At 48.6% G+C, this 16,258-nt stretch overlaps 1 protein-coding gene across 1 annotated transcript in view; it reads right to left on the bottom strand.

Moving 5' to 3' along the window:
* PTPRN2 (protein tyrosine phosphatase receptor type N2) overlaps positions 1 to 16,258 on the bottom strand; it is a 1,038,500-nt gene that overhangs the window by 225,850 nt on the left and 796,392 nt on the right. The gene's annotated exons all lie outside the window — the stretch shown is intronic.

Below are 16,258 nucleotides of genomic sequence, written 5' to 3'. Positions count from 1 at the left end.
GATGACCCAAAGGTTTGGGACTCTGCACCCATGTGGGAGACCCAGAAGAAGCTTCTAGCTCCTGGTTTTGGATTGATTCAGCTCTGGCGGTTGTGGCCACTTGAGGAGTGAATCAGTGATAGAAGATCTTCCAGCAACGATTGGGATGGGCCAGCAACCAGGAGCTCCAGGAACTCCACGCGGGTTCTCACATGCCTGGCAGGGATCTAACAACTCGGGCCATTCTCTGCTAATTTCCCAGGAGCATTAACAGGGTATTGCAGCAGAAGTGGAGCAGCTGGGACTTGAACCAGCACCCATGTAATGCAGGTGTTACAGGCTGTGGCTTTACTTGACACCAAAGCATCAGTTCCCACTTTATTTCTTCTTGAGCAGGTTCAGGTTCAGTATTTTTAGCACTATAGAGCAACTCCCAAAAAGTTCACGGAAGAGGCAGGTGTTGACATAGAGATAAATACATGCTGCATCCGGGTCCTGGCTCTGTGCCTGACTCCAGCTCCATGCTCCTGCACTCTGTGAGGCAGTAGCCAATGGTTCAAGCTCTTCAGTTCTTGCCTCCCGTGTGAGACAGAGCCCGAGTTCTCAGCTCCTGTCTTAAGCTTGGCCCCACCCCAGCTGCTACAGGCCTTCGGGGAGTGATCATCCAGCAGGTGGGACATCTCTCTTTATCTGCTTGTATTCCTCTTTCTCTCTCTGCCTTTCAACTAAATAAAATGGACAAATTGAAATTATAAACAAAACAAAAGGTCTGTGGTAAACCACAATTAAAAGATAAGTCTATTTTGTTGCCTGCAATAAGTGAAAGCTATGCATAGTTTTTTCATAATACATATTTTCCATGGACCTTTCAGATTCTCTCATATGCATGCATTTCATTTTTTTATACACAAATAAACTTATCTTTTAATTCTATTTCCCACGAAGCTTTTGAAGCACTCCTGCATTACATAATGGGATGTTGTGCACTTCCCACTGCAGCAATTTAGGAGGTATATAGTTATCATTTTTTCTATTAATACATTCATACTCGGAAAGAAAACAACTTTAAAAGATTATAGTTGTACTATTTTTCTCTGTTTCTTCCTCCCTACTCCCCCATTCTCTCCTGCCACATAGCTTGCTGGTACTTCTCCATTTTCTCTCTTCCCTTTCTGTCCGCTTCTCTTTAAGAATGAGAGAGATTTATTTTGCCTTCATTGGTTCATTCTCCAAATGGCTGCAACCACTAAAGCTGTGCTAGGCTGAAGCCAGGATCCAGGAGCTTCATCCAGGTCTCCCACGTGAGTACAGGGGCCCAAGGACTTGAGCAATTTTCTTTGCTCTCCTAGGTGCATTAGCAGAGAGCCAGATGGGAAGTGGAGCTGTCAGGCAAATAGGCAGCCCATATAAGATGCTGGCACTGTAGGTGGAGGATTAATGCACTATGTCACAACACCAGTGCCTCCTCTCTCTTTGTCCAGCACTTTTATCCCAAATATTTTCCTTTTTATGTACAATTTTAGAGAATTTTGGAATTTTTCAAGTTCAACCAGATTCACTAATCTTTGTGAGATACATGAGCATCCCAAGTGGGATCAACCGGAAAGACATCAGTGGTGATGGAGTTAGGTGGAGCTGAATGTCCTTAGGCACACAGCCCTTACCCTATGGATTTCTTGACGTTGGAGGGACAGCTCCCTCCTAAATGAACAAACCCGATGATACCACATGGCTCTGGTATAATCTGGGGACTCCTCTTTTACAAGGCAGCATCGTAGGGACTGTTCCCACAAGTATAGATTAAAATCACAATATAAATTGGTAGACTTAGGTAAAGCACATGCAGCCAATGTCAGCCCTGGGCTACTGGCCTGACTGCCTGAGCTGTAAATCCCAGTGGGACATGCTGATTCATTTACCACTGGACAAGAACCTGATAATCAACTTATGTGTATTACCAAAAATTACACACTGAAATAGAAATGCAAAGGTGCTTATTGTTCTTTAGCTTCTACCAACTCCGATGTGCAATGTGAAAGCGTTGCAGGACCTGACAGAGTGAAACAGCCCCTGAAAAGCCAGCTCCTTGTAATCACAGTTAAGGAAACTCTTTCAACCCTCTACAGATAACAATGCATTTTTATAGTGTTAAAAAAATCTTCAGGCAAATCTTGACATTACAGCCAAACAAGTCCCAATTTGAACCAGAGCAAAAATCACCTCAGACCAGAATCACCAAAAGACGCAGCAGTCACAGAACAAGAGTTTAGGGTGAGCAAGTCAAACTTTGCAGTGAAAACCAGGGAATTATATAAATGTCACATACTCCTCTAATGGTCCCTGCTGAGAACAGGTATGGGCAGCGAGGAAGACAATGAAATATATATATATATATAAAGCCAAAGATCCACTTGTTTGGTTTCCAGTTATGATGGCAAACGTACATCTGAACTTAGGGGTCCAATTCCACTCACGGAGCAGCAGCTTCACATTTTTGTGACGTACCTAAACATATCACAGAAGCAATGGTCAAGTTTCCCGTCTGCTGACTCTCATCCTAGAAAACTGTCAACGTTTCTCTACAACCACTCAGAGCACTGGCTTCTGCGCATGGCCCATTTTCTGGGGGAATGCCATGTCTTGCCTTGCCAGAGTCCTCTGGCTGCCATGACTTGGGAGAAGCTGAGGCAGACAATCATGCACCGGTCAGTATACTCACACAGGCCTTGTTTCTCTCTGCCCATACAAGGAAAGACCTGTCCTGGGGATCCATAAGGCTGTTGGAGTGCCCACCCTCTCCCTACACTTCCATGCCAGTCTCTTCCTGCCAGAACTGGAGAACTATCCTTTCATTCCTATCAGAACTATGGACAGTGGTGAGCAGTGAAGCATCTCTTGAGCTGGTCTCAGTCTTAAGAACCTGCTTCTAGCTCTGCTCCCAGAGTCTCAGAGCTCAAAGACCAACCCGGATGCTGGGCAGGAAGATCCAGGGCCAAGGGGAGCTGGCCTGATGAATGTGTTGACCTGCAGCTGCCCATGAGTGCTCTGGATAGGCGGCTATGTACCTCACAAAACCAATAGGCCAGGTCACCTCACTGAGAGCAGCAGGCAGGGAGCAAGAACTCTGGCTGCCTCCACTCAACGTGAGCAGTGTGAGTCCTCTTCATTAAGACATGAGCAGAACCATGTATTGCTCAAATTTGACTTTCTCCACTCAAATAAAGGAATCTGCAGGTGCATGGAGTGACTCAATTAGCTGCATTTGCCCTATCTGCTAGGATTTCACACCCAACTCTGATTTCAGCTGCTGAATGGTGCTGGGTTGAGTTGCCCATCACTGTACGACAGACACTTGTTTTTTGCTTTGAGTAGAGGTGACTGAGACACAACTGGTACCCTGTTTCCAGAGGTTCTCAGATGAATTCAGCTCACAGCCAGCAACTCTCTCGCCCATTGGGCCTGGGAACACTGGGCCTTAGGAGAAAACTTTATTAAAATCAATATTAACCAAAAATACCTCATTCCAAGGAATGGAAAACTTTCTCTCAATGCTCTCTCATTGGCCACAGGAAATGCAGACTCATCTTTCCAGGGTTTACAATGTACAGGGAGAGCAGAGTTTTAGAGTGATTAATGAACTGCTACATGTTTTTGATTATGATTTTAATTTTATCCTTAAAGCTTTATTTAATTATTCAACAGGCAGAATGACAGAAAGGGAGAGGCAGAAAGAGAAAGAAAAGAAGGGAGAGAGACAGGGAAGGGGAGGAAGGGCAGGAGGGAAGAAGAGAGACAGATTTTTCCATTTGTTGGCTTACTCTCTAAATGAGTGCACCAGATGCCAGTAACTCCATCTGGGTTCCCCACAAAGGTAGCAGAGACCAAAGCATTCAGACCTTAATCTACAGCCTTCCCCGGTACACTGGTAGGTCTGGATCAGAAGCGGAGCAGCTGGGACTGGAACCCTCAGTCTGATATGGAATGCAATAGAACTAGGACCAGGAAAAGCAAATAAGAGTCATCACTCCATAAGTTGACTATCTATTTCTTCCTTTCCAGGAGATGTATTCCCTCTTGGTCTACCTCCAGCACAAGGCACTCCTAAAGGCAGGTCATCTTTTCCTTTCCCCATAGCTGTTCACATACACTGTCCCCACTCCCACCTGATGCTTAAAGCAGGATGAGATGAAAGTTTCCGAAGGAGGTTGGAGTACCTGATCCATTTGACAGTTTGCATGGGTAGGTGGAGGACTACAAGGCAGGTACCCAAGGAAAGAAGAGACTCAGCCCTGACTCCAAGGAACCTTGCCACTGGATGGTCCAGGCAGAATGCAACCAGATGAACAACTGAAGGATGGCTATGCCCACAGGGGCTGCCTTGACAGAGCAGCAGAGCTCAGGCATCAACCACCACTCTGGGTTCCCTGAGCCTAAACTTCTCAGCCATAAGAGGCACAAGCAACAGAGCCCCTCTGTGCCTCACTTCGGTTTCCTTACTTGGACAAGTGGCTTTTTACCTGCTTAATAAGCTTGTCATGAGTATCTCTTATGTCAGAGTATATGAGATAAACACATAGGACTAGAGTAAGGCACTTGACAATGTTGGATTTTACAACAGTTCTGTGACATTAGAAAAATTTGAAGGTTAAGAAAGGCCTCACCCTTTGTGTGCAAAAGGACAACTGGCTGCAAAGAGCCCCACTCCCCATCGGATTCAGAGGAGCTGTGGGATGCTCCCTTGTCTTCCTGGGTCAGGGCCCTCCAAACCCCATTCATCAAAGTTGCCTCCAACACCCACCCCCTAACCCTGTCCCACCAAACTCCACAATAGTAGATGTTCCATACTCTCAGGTCTACTGATCCACCCATCATGTCCACCCTCATTGCATATCACCACACCCAGTTTCTACCTGCCTTGTTCATTTCTCTTTATAAATAAACAAAAATGATTTTTACGCAAGTCTTATCCTTCTGCTTAGAGGGTCCCCTAATGCACCCCATCCTCCATTAGGGAATAGTCTTTCCCTCCTCCTTGCAATAATCCTTCTGAATAAAAAACATTTTCTTCCCAAGGCCAGATTAATTTTTTATTTGATTCACTCTAGATGTGTTACTTTCGATGATTATGTAACCAAAATAGACCAATACCTAAGTTATTATCCTGGCCTGTCTGGACTAATAAATCATTCTTGGCAAAATAGACAGCTGACCCTTTATGTGTCCAAGTCATTGATGTCCAGTCTTTTTCGAGGGCAGTCCCTGTGAGACACCTGTCCCTGTGAGACTGCAAACAGGAAGCCATCAGGTATAGTCTGACAACTGTGATCAGTTGTATGGAGTCTGAGGCTTCAAGATGGGATGGATCTGTACTGACCTGAGAAGCCTCCACCTTTGAACAACATCCCAGAGAGCTTCTTGCTGTTCTGCTGTAGATCTGGGTAATGCAAACATGAGCGTACAAAGCGTGCAGCTAGGGCCCCTGCTGGGCAGGGCGGTCCAGGAAGACTTATTACTGAATCAAGGCTGAGTCAGTTTTCTTCTGGGTGGGTTCCTGCTCCTCAGTTAAATCAGTTAAATAAATTATTATTATTATTTTTTTACTGTTTTTATCAAGTCTCTGACTTAATCCAAAATAGTCTGTGCTATTTCAGCTTCAATAACCTAGCCTGGCCTCCCGGCTGGCTCCAAATCACATTCCTGTTAATGTTCACTAACTGCCTGTGAAAGACATCATCGTTTTATCAGCGACAGGAGATGAGCTCTAAATGCCCACCACGGCAGCTTCAGAATCAACACCTGTAACCTGAAAAGGCTTGCACATTTCAGCTGCTTATTTCCTCTAGGCTGGTCACAGATGGCACTCGATGTCTGGGTATGGATAAATGGATACTGCCTGGGGTAGATCAAGCTCATTTACTGCGTCTTCCACAGGGAGCAGACTTGGGCTGGTCTCCCCAGTGGTGCAGGTGGATTTGTCGAGATCACCTGGTCACACCTCTCCTGGCCTTGTTTCCATAGGTACATGTTGAAGGGCATTATAATAAGGGAGAGTAGCAATTTGAAGCCACTGACTGGAATATAAGTAATTGGTTTATGCAATAGTTAAACTAGTCACTCAGGCCCCTCTGGCAAGGCTCTAACCAACTAAGTGAAGTGGTACTGAACTCAAGCTTCCGGGGATGAAGGGGTGCAGGACTAAGGACTGTGAAGTGTTGGGCAGAACCAACTAGGGGAGTGACTCCAAAGGGATATGTTCAGCACAAGAAAGAAAAAAAGACAGTGAATGAGTGCTAACGGGAAAAAGGCATCATCTCCACGCCTCCACCCACATGAATGGGATCCAGGATTTCTTCCTGATCATCCAGGCATGGAAACCTGCCCAAGGTCAACCTGTGAAATCAGCCATGAGGGCTGTGTTGTCTGTAATCTCAGCAGAAATAATCTGAGAAAGAGAACCCATCTAAAAACTCATACATGTATAATATCTCAACTGTTCCCAGGGGTCCCTCAAAGAGAGGAACCAACACTGCTACTCAAAGAAATTATTTGGAAAATGACTACCCAAGAAATGATCACACAACAGCTCATCAACAGTCAGCACCTCTTTCTAGCACAAAAATGGCCAGTTCAGAAAGAAAGAGCAGAAGGAAGCAGACACTAAAATGCAGGCTTTGTTTTCTTTCCTTCCATACAAAAGATACTCTTACTTCTTAATTAAGAGACTATGGCATGCACAACGATCTTTGCCTGCCATGGAAATACTAGATTGCTTAGCTTCACTGTGATCTAGTTCATTATTTTATTAGGAGACGTTACAGCAGAGACTTCCAATACAACACATGAAACACTCCAAGTGGTCTCAACACACTGCCTGGGGCCATTAATCACATGCACACTTGAGCTTGATGTTACTCAGCATTGGGTTAGCCTAAGAGGTACTGACAGCCACAAACCTGGTTCTCATGCTCACCAGTGAGAGCTGCAGCCCATCAGAGGGGTGCCCACAATTTTCCTACCAGGCCGACTTCTAGCCCCGGATCTTGAACTTACCCGGTGGTTCTGTAGTCTAGTCTGACAGGACTTGCACCCCAATCCCACAATCTGCTAACTGATGCTGTGATGAAGTCCAACAAGCTTGCCTTTACTCTGGCTCATGCATGCACCAGTGGATACGGTTGCTTAGCCCAGCCTGGTTTTCCTCCTAAGCTAGCTAACAGGGAGGCTTACAGACTTTGTAGCCCTGCTCAGCCTGTTGTGTACCTCGTCCAGCTCTCACACTCACAAGTAGGAGCAGTGATCCAGCAGGAGAACTCCCAGAAGTTTCCCTACTGGTCTCACTCCTCATCCTGTGTCTTAAGTGTGCTAATGGGAGCTTCATCCCAGACTGGCATGGCTCACCTCACCTCGGCATCCATCAATGGGTACTACAGCTTGGCTCGGCCTGGTCTACTTCCAGTTCCAGCTCATGTTGGCAGCTGCTATAACCTAGCCCAAACCAGCCCCGACCCTAATGTGAACTGCCTGGTGTTTCAGGCCAAGCTGGCCTGTCCTGCACCCTGTCCTGGTTCTCACATCTGCCAGTGGGTGCAATGAACTGGCCCAGCCTGGCCAACCTCCAGATCTGATCCACATGTATGTCAGAGGGTACTGCAACCTGGCTTAGTCTAGGCTTCTCCCAGCCTTGGTTCTTACACTCACCTGCCTGGACTGAGTTGTGACAGAGCAATTCCTCAAGATCTTCTATCACGTCACCTCCCAGTCACATCTTGCACATACTGGTGGGTTCTTGGCCCAGCCTGACTTGACCTACATCTTGTCCTGGCATGTACAGCTGGCATGCCTGACTGACCCACACATATTCCAGCTTTTTCTGTTGGGTGCTACAGCCCATCCACGCCTGGTCCATTTCCAGACCCAGCTCTCACATGGTTCAGCAGGTGTTGAGACCTAGCCCAGCCTGTCCCACACCTACTCTGGCTCTTGCGAGCACCAGCAAGTGCTGGAGCCCAGACCAGTCTGGCACACCCTAGATCCAGTCCACATCCATGCCGAAGGATACTACAGCCATGTCCAACCCAGATCCCCACTGCCCATTCCAGCTTTCATGTCTCAATATTGGGAACCATAGTCCAGTAGGTGTGACCCTTAGCTCCTCAACCAGGCTCTTTCCCAGCCACAGACCTTACGTGTGCTAGTGGTTGCTCTAACCTAGCCCAGCATTACCCATTACCCAGCTTGGCCTTTGCCATCAGATCTTGCAGCTTGGCCTGACCCGACTCACTCCCAGTCCCAACTCTCACTGGCAGGTGCTGCAGCCTAGCCTTCCCCAGTCTGTCCCTATCCCTGGCTTTCATGCAAACCAGTAGGTGCGACAGCCTAGCCTAAACCAGCATGGTCTCCACCCCATCCTAGCTCCCACTCATGCCAGGGTGGCATGGTTTGGCCTGGTCCTGTCCAGTCCACCGCTGCTGCCCCTCCTGCCCAGAGCCAACCCACACACGTGCTGAGAAGTGAAGTAGCCCTGCTTTGTCTGACCAATATCCAGTCCTGACTCATGTGCTCACCAGTGAAAGCAAGAGTTCACAGGGGAAGTTATCCAAGTTCCCCCACCATGCCCATCCTTAGAACCAGATTCATGTATGCCAGTGGGTGCTAGACCCTTATCCAGTAGTCTTCTCCCCAGTCTCAGCCTTTGTGTGTGCTGGTGGATGTCGTGGTCTGGCAGCCACATACCACATTCTTGGGTATACCTGCAAATGCTACAGCCTGGACCAGCCCTGCTTGTTCCCATTTCCAGTACCCATGAGTGTTGGTGAGTTCCATGGCCATGCCTAGCTCAGCCTGTCACCACCCCCCAGCTCTTGAGCAAACCAGCTGGTATGGGAGTCCCACAGGGATGAGCCCATGATTCTCCACAGAATCTGCTTCCGGTCCCAGTTCTCTCGTATGCTGGTTAGTGTCACTGCCCAGTCTAATGTGGTCCACACCCTGCCCCAACACTCACTGGTAGGTACTGTGGTCAAACCTGCCTGGCAGGGCCCCATTACTAGCTTTCATGTGTGTTAGTAGGTGGTAGTTCATACCAACAATTCAAGCTCAAGTGATCCACTTAGGCAGATTATTGGTTTAGCCCCCAAAGACCCTATGTTTCCCCCCCTCTAAACCAACCAGTCTCAGCCTTCTTATTTACTTGCAAGTGCAGTAGCCTGGTTGGTGCAAAAGTTACTCCTCACCTATCTCATTTTCCTGCAGCAGTCCTCCCTCCCACACATGTCCTGGCCTGCGTCCCTGAGCAACCCATAGCTCCCCATGCCCACAGATCCATAAGCCTTGTCTTCCAGTGGTATTCCATGCCAGCCTGGGGCCCTGCCTGCCTACACACAGTCCACATACATGCACATGCAGGTCCCCAGAACCTGTCTGCTGGCATACTGGTGTCTGTCCCTCACATATCTTTGAAAAAAAAATAGAATAACCAACTATGCTGGCATACTGGTATAGTTAACACAAATTTGGTATTAACCAGGTCCTATCAGCTTTTAGCTGCTGTCTTCCCAGCAATGTAACACTTACCTGGGTACAATGCAACCTAGGCAGTTGCCTGCAGCTGGGGTCTTTTTTTAAAGATTTATTCATTAATTTATTTAAATTGGAAAGCCAGATTTACAGCAAGAAAGATATTCTGTCTGCAGGTTTACTCTCCAAATGGCTTCAATGGCCAAGGCTGAGCTGATCTGAAGCTAGGAGCCAGGCGCTTCTTCCAAGTCTCCCATGCAGGTACAGGGTTCCAAGACTTTGAGCCATCCTCTGCTGCTTTCCCAGGCCACAATCAGGGAGCTGGATAGGAAGTGGGACAGCCAGGACACCCATATAGATCCCAGTACTTGTGCGGGGAAGATTAGCCAATTGAGGCACTGTGCTGGGTCTGGGAAGAAACTTTCTAACATGAGATCTTCAATGAAGAAAACTCTAAATTTGTTTAAAATCACTTGTACATTTAAGAGGCAGAGAGACATCTGCTGATTCTCTCTCTAAATGTCCCAAATGACTAGCTTAGGCTGGGGTGGAGACTGCAGCTGGGAACATCACTCAAGTCTCCTATGCCCACGAAGGTGGCAGGGACCCAGTGGCTGGAGTTGCAGGGACCCAGTGGCTGGAGTTGCCACTGCTGTTGCCCAGGGTCTATCAGCAGGAAGCTAGAATCAGCTACGAGATTCAGAAAGCAAACGTAGCTTTTCTAATGGGCTACAGGTGTCTTAACCATCAGGCTAAATGCCTGCTTTCTGCACTTGGTTTTGGAGATTTTCTTTGGAGACTGTTTGCATCGTGTTCTTGTTCCAGGCCCCTTGAGGCCTGGGCACTGCCTTGTTTTTACTCAAGTAGAAAAGCAAAACCAAGACGACATGTGTCTTTCCTGAGGGCCCAAGAGGCTAGGCTGAATGGCAGGATGCGTTTCCCTTCTCCTCCTTTCCAGTGGAGCGTACATTTTTTTCCCCAGCCCAGAAGAATGTAAATTCAGGATGAGTAGTTGAGCTTCATTTTCCATATGGTTGGAATTTAAGCCTCTGAAGATAAAGCTACTCATGCTATAAAATTGGGGAATGCAAGAAGAAGGCTAGAATGAGTACTCTGATTCTTTTAAAGAGTAGCCTCTGGAGCCTGCACTGGGCCGCAGCAAGTTCAGTTGCCACTTTTGAGGCCAACACCACATATCAAAATGCCCATTCAAATGTGAGATGCACTGCTTCCAATCCAGTTCCCTGCTAATGTGCCTGGGAAAGCAGCAGAAGATGGCTTAAGTGCTTGTGCCTCTGCCATCCTTGGGGGCAACCTGGATAGAGCTCTGAGCTCCTGGTTTTGGCCAAGTCCAGCTCTGACTGTTGTAGCCATTTTGTGGGCATAAACTACTGATTGGAAGTTTTCTTTCTCTCCTTGCCTCTGAATGTCGCTGTGCCTTTTAGAGAAACAAATCTGTGAAAAATTCAATAATAATAAAAAAAAGACTCGTCTTGAATCCAGCATCACAGCCAAGGCACAGGGCCGCTGAATACTATGGAAGGCACCGGACTTCCTCTGTGGCCGCTGGCCTATGTGAGGCAGAGAGTACTGGCCTCTGCAAGCCTGCAGGAGAGGCATCCTGATGGAGGCATTGACCAGGCACCAGCAGATTGGAGGAGGGGGTCTCAGCATCCTCATGTGTGCAGAGGCAGAGTTGCAGAACCCAGCTCAGCAGGTGTCTTGGTGTCTTTGCTTTCTACTTCCCTGCCATTCTGAACAAGAGGCAGTGCTCCCAGGCAATGCAAAGTCTGCACTGGTACCTGCAGGGGTTCCTCTCATTGTGTTTGATTCGGCTTCACGGATACCTTAATTCACTTTAGGGAAATTTCTTGCCCAGACGGTACTGGTTTAACTCACTAACACAAATCCTGAGCTGGAAGGCCACATCTCCCTCTCCACTGTCCACAGCCCTGTCCAGGCTAAGGGCTTTTGAAAAGCACCTGGCCCCTGAAGTAGACAGGGCTGGAGCAGTCCCCACTGTGGGACAAGCTGACAGTTCCCGGGGGTCTCAGCACGTCATAGACTGTCTCATGCAGCCCCCTCACCAGGCCTTTCCTGGCCTTACCCAACGCACCTGCAGACAGAGAGCAGTGAGCTTGTAGGGTGGATGGCTCTGGGAGTCCAGAGGGCTGCCCAATAAGGTTAGAGTCACCATTTCTTAGAGGAAACTCTGTCATGGTGGTCAAATTAGCTAACAGCAGCAGGAGAGGAGGCAGGAGCATTCAGACTGAAGTCACAAAGCAGAAGTTGCGGAATCCGTCTCGGCACGTGTTTCCTTGGTTATAGCAGCAACTTGCAGGTGAATGGATTGGTACCCAGGAAGTGTGGCACAGAATCAGGAAGTGTGGCTCAGACATCAAGAAAGCGACCACTGCAAAATCTCACCAGGTGGAGGCATGGCACCCTGGAAAGATCAGACGAAGGACTCTCAAGTTAAACTACATGAGTGGAGGCACCAGCATTGTGGCACAGCATGTTAGACCTCTACCTGCACTGCCAGCCTCTTAAATGGGTACCAATTCGATTTCCGGCAGATTCACTTCTGATCCAACTCTCTGCTAATGTGCCTGGAAAAGCAGTGGAGACTGACCCAAGAATTTGGGCGCATGTACCTAAGTGAGGTACATGGAAAGAAACTTCGGATTTATGGCTCAGAACTAGCCCAGCCCCAGGTGTTGCATTCATCTGGGGAGTGAACCAGCTGATGGAAGATCTCTATTTCCCTGTCCCTCTCCTCGTCTCTGTGTAACTCTGCCTTTCAAAGAAGTAAAAAATCATTTTTTTAAGATGGGCTCTTATTTAAAAGATAAAAATTACATAGTGGGGACAATTCTCTAACCTCTGGCCTATTGGATGACTGTACTCAAATGAGTTCATGTCTATAGAACTTCCATAGAAGCTAGTGATCAGGACATGGGCTGTGCCAGGCCCAGCAGAGTACGTGGGGCCAGAGCATCTGTCACTGGCACCAAAGCCCCATTCAAAGCAGAGGCTCAGTCGTTTTCATTGTGGCCCTGCAGCTTGCACCAGCCCTTCTGGAAGCCTCTTCATAAAACCAGAGCAAAGAATATTGGAACTCGGGCCCGGCACGATAGCATAGTGGTTAAAGTCCTTGCTTGCATGCCTGGGATCCCATATGGTTGCCAGTTCTAATCCTGACAGCCTTGCTTCCCATTCGGCTTCCTGCTTGTGGCCTGGGAAGGCAGTCGAGGACAGCTCAAAGTCTTTGGACCCTGCACCTGTGTGGGAGACCCAGAAGAGCTTCTGGCTCCTGGCCTCAGACTGGCTCAGCTCCAGCCGTTGTGGTCACTTGGGAAGTGAACCATCAGACGGAAGATCTTCCTCTCTGTCTCTCCTCTCTGTATATCTGCCTTTCCAATAAAAATAAATAAATCTTTAAAAAATATATTGGGGCCCGGCGGCGTGGCGGAGCGGCTAAAATCCTCGCCTTGAACGCCCCGGGATCCCATATGGGCACCGGTTCTAATCCTGGCAGCTCCACTTCCCATCCAGCTCCCTGCTTGTGGCCTGGGAAAGCAGTTGAGGACGGCCCAATGCATTGGGAACCTGCACCCATGTGGGAGACCAGGAAGAGTTTCCAGGTTCCTGGCTTTGGATCGGCGTGCATCAGCCCGTTGCGGCTCACTTGGGGAGTGAATCACTGGACGGAAGATCTTCCTCTCTTTCTCTCCTCCTCTGTGCGTATCTGGCTGTAATAAAATGAATAAATCTTTAAAAATATATATATTGGAACTAAATCACCTCTAGGCAGGCAAAAAAAGGCATCAGGAAAGGCCACAGAGCCCTATGAGCAGTGCCGAGATGCAGGTGGTGCTGCTGCCCAGAAGGGCTCCGCCGCTGTGAGGAACCAGGGCTCTGTCTTGTCTGGACCAGGAGATCAGGGACTTGTCTCTAATCACTGCCCTCATCCCAATGATCTCTAGTGGACAAGCAACAAGGTGAACTTCTCTGGGGTGAGGCAAGGAGAGGAACATTGGGCCCATTTCCTACAGAAGCTGACTTGACAGCCTGGGCTGTTGAAGCTTGGGCTGGTGCAGGCAGCTCTGGAGAAGGTGTTAGAGACATGGTTAGCGAGGCCTATGCAGACAGCATGGGCCTTCCTTGGGGAACCACACTCCTTTCCAGGCAGGCAGAGTCAGGCAGCAGCTGGGAGAGCTGGAGCCGAGATGGGTCCAGCAACGGAGCTGACCATCAAGTATTCCTTACTGCTTAACAACTTTTTTTTTTTTACATAGTAAACCATGATTGCCCCTTTTCTGTGGCTTAGCAGCCTGGTCTTGAATCTAGGTTGGGAGAGCCAGGTAGGAAAAGCTCCACGGGGAGACTGTTCCCCAGACCTTCACTCCAGACCTACACTGCCTGTCTCCCATGGGCAAAAGCATGTTCCGTGCTAGAGGGAGGGCTTTTGGACATGGGTGAGCCCTGGGTGGCCTTCTCCCCTGCTCACACAAAGCATGCCAGGGAAGAGGCGCCACTGATAGTTTTTAGAATGAACACCCAAGGCCAGACCCACTGCAAGTTCTTTATTTCTTAGCTTTCAATTTTGCTGATTTTATTCATCGATTTAATGCTGACTCGATGCTATTTAAATGAGAGTGTTTTTGAAAAAAATCTACCTAAATAAGGAACTTATTACAAAGTTTAAGGAACAGGATTGTTTGCTGTTCTTCTGGGATCAGTCCCTGGGGAAGGGCTGATTCACCACCTTTGCCAATCACAAAGTAATGATGCCGGCCCGGGCACACAGAGCAGCACTCTGGTGCCTGCTGATGGTCTCAACTACTGATTCAGCTGAGCAAATGATCTGGCCCTGGGGCAGTCGCTGACTCAAGATGCCAAAAGTCCAGGTGAAAACAGCAAGGACTTCTGGAGAGTCCTGTCTCCATAAGTGGCCTTGCTGATGGACAATTCAGATGAGGACCCTACCTGGATGTTGTTCACACTCCCTGAGGGCCAGCCTGTTGTGTCTGCCCATCTCACCTGAGAATGATTCAGACAAGAAGAAAGAGGCAACTCTACCTGCTGCGTTCAAGTGCCCTGATCTTGATTTACTGGACTCAGTGATGAGAGCAAATCTGACCTCCGAGGAGTCATATATGAAGATGTGACAGAGTGGGTAGCAGCAGGTGGGAGGGTGGGTGAACAGCTCAGCTGCTGACTTCAACAATTTACCACCAATGGGCAGGGCAGGGAAGGGACCAGCAAGAGCCTGAGGAGGAAAAGTGCCCTGCTAGTGACAGGAGCACAGTAGAACTCTGGGGTCTTCTTTCTCTGGTCATCAACCTTTACTTCTCATGAGACAGAAAACTGAGAGGGGTCCAGGAAGGAGCAGCTCTGATCTGGGATTGATCATGTAGAAGGAGCAGTTGGCACCTCCTACTGACAGTCTAGAAACCTGTCTCACAGGGTTGAGCAATGTCCCAGCTTCTGAGTGAGGGCAGGGGGACAGAACCCCTCCTACCCCCTGGATATCATTTGTTCATACTGCTGAGGCGGGGCAGGCAGTGCTGGCCACATGGGCAGGGCAGTTGCAGCACTTAACGGCTACCCAGGGCCAAGGAAGGCTCTATTCTCCAACCCCTCACCCAATGGGGCTAAGCCAGTGGAAACAATGGTGTTCCTGTGCGGGGCCTGCAGCAATGTGGAATTGCTCTGGGCACCCACCTATGTAGCTGGAATCTTGAGGCAGACACAAAGGTGCTCAAATACCAGAATTCCACCTCTACAATAGCAAAATTTAAAGTTCCCTCAAAAAAAGAGCAAAGTGGAGAGAATCAGGGAAAACAAATACGATTACGTCTCAGCATCATTGGTTAGACAGCACAGCCTCATCCACTCAATTCAGCCAAGGTCAGATCGGGTCAGAAAAGGGTTCTCCCAAAGGCTTGAACCGGGCAGCTGCTTAGGCTCTGTGAGCTCTAAGTTACTGCTTGTTCCCATCCCACAGAGGAAGCACCTCAAGTCAAGAGTCACCCTGCCATAGGGAGCCCCAGTGGGAGCCCATGTCCGAAGCAGCGGAGTCTATTGGCTTCTTGTATGTGAGCATCTCAGACTTTGAGAGTGCCACATAGTCTGGTGAGAGCCCTTTTTCTTTCCTCATCAGCATAAAACCAGCACTGTTTTATGGGAAGGACACCTGCTTCACTTCCTGCCTTCTCCACAGTCTGGTTCTCACCGAGTGCATCGGGGCAGGGCTAACCCTGGGAGAAAATGCTGCGTGGCTTTCATAAAGTTGTTAGAAATCCAGAAATTCTCACGGGCATACTAGGAGATCAGTAACATGTAAGTCAGCATGCATTTCATGGTGGTAGTGGTGGGAACATCACCTTTTTCTGCCTGGGGACTTTGGATGACCCTTTAAAGGAATGACCTTGTTTTCCAGGTCCTGAGGGAGTGGTCTACTCTGGAGCTACCTTCCTGCCTCAGGCCCTCCCCTCCAGCAGCTCCTGGGAGAGCTGGTTTGGGAGAGTCCCTTCTCGCAGTCCAAGCGCTAGCTGCACCCTTTGGCCACCAGAACAGCCTGTCTACTACTTCTGCCTTTTCTCTCTTTTTGTACCAGTCAGCAGACATTCTGTAAGTGCTAAGTGGGACTGCCTTTTCAGCTTCAGGAGCACTTCCCATTCTGTTCTAAGGAGGCGCAGCGTATCACTGTCAGCACAGATACTCCAGGATGTAGGATGGGATTATGGCCTGGCATTCC

Source organism: Ochotona princeps, chromosome 2, assembly GCF_030435755.1.
Source record: "Ochotona princeps isolate mOchPri1 chromosome 2, mOchPri1.hap1, whole genome shotgun sequence".
Lineage (NCBI taxonomy): Eukaryota > Metazoa > Chordata > Mammalia > Lagomorpha > Ochotonidae > Ochotona > Ochotona princeps.
The sequence above is the reverse complement of the archived record's forward strand: the minus strand, read 5'-3'. Positions and strand labels throughout refer to the sequence as shown.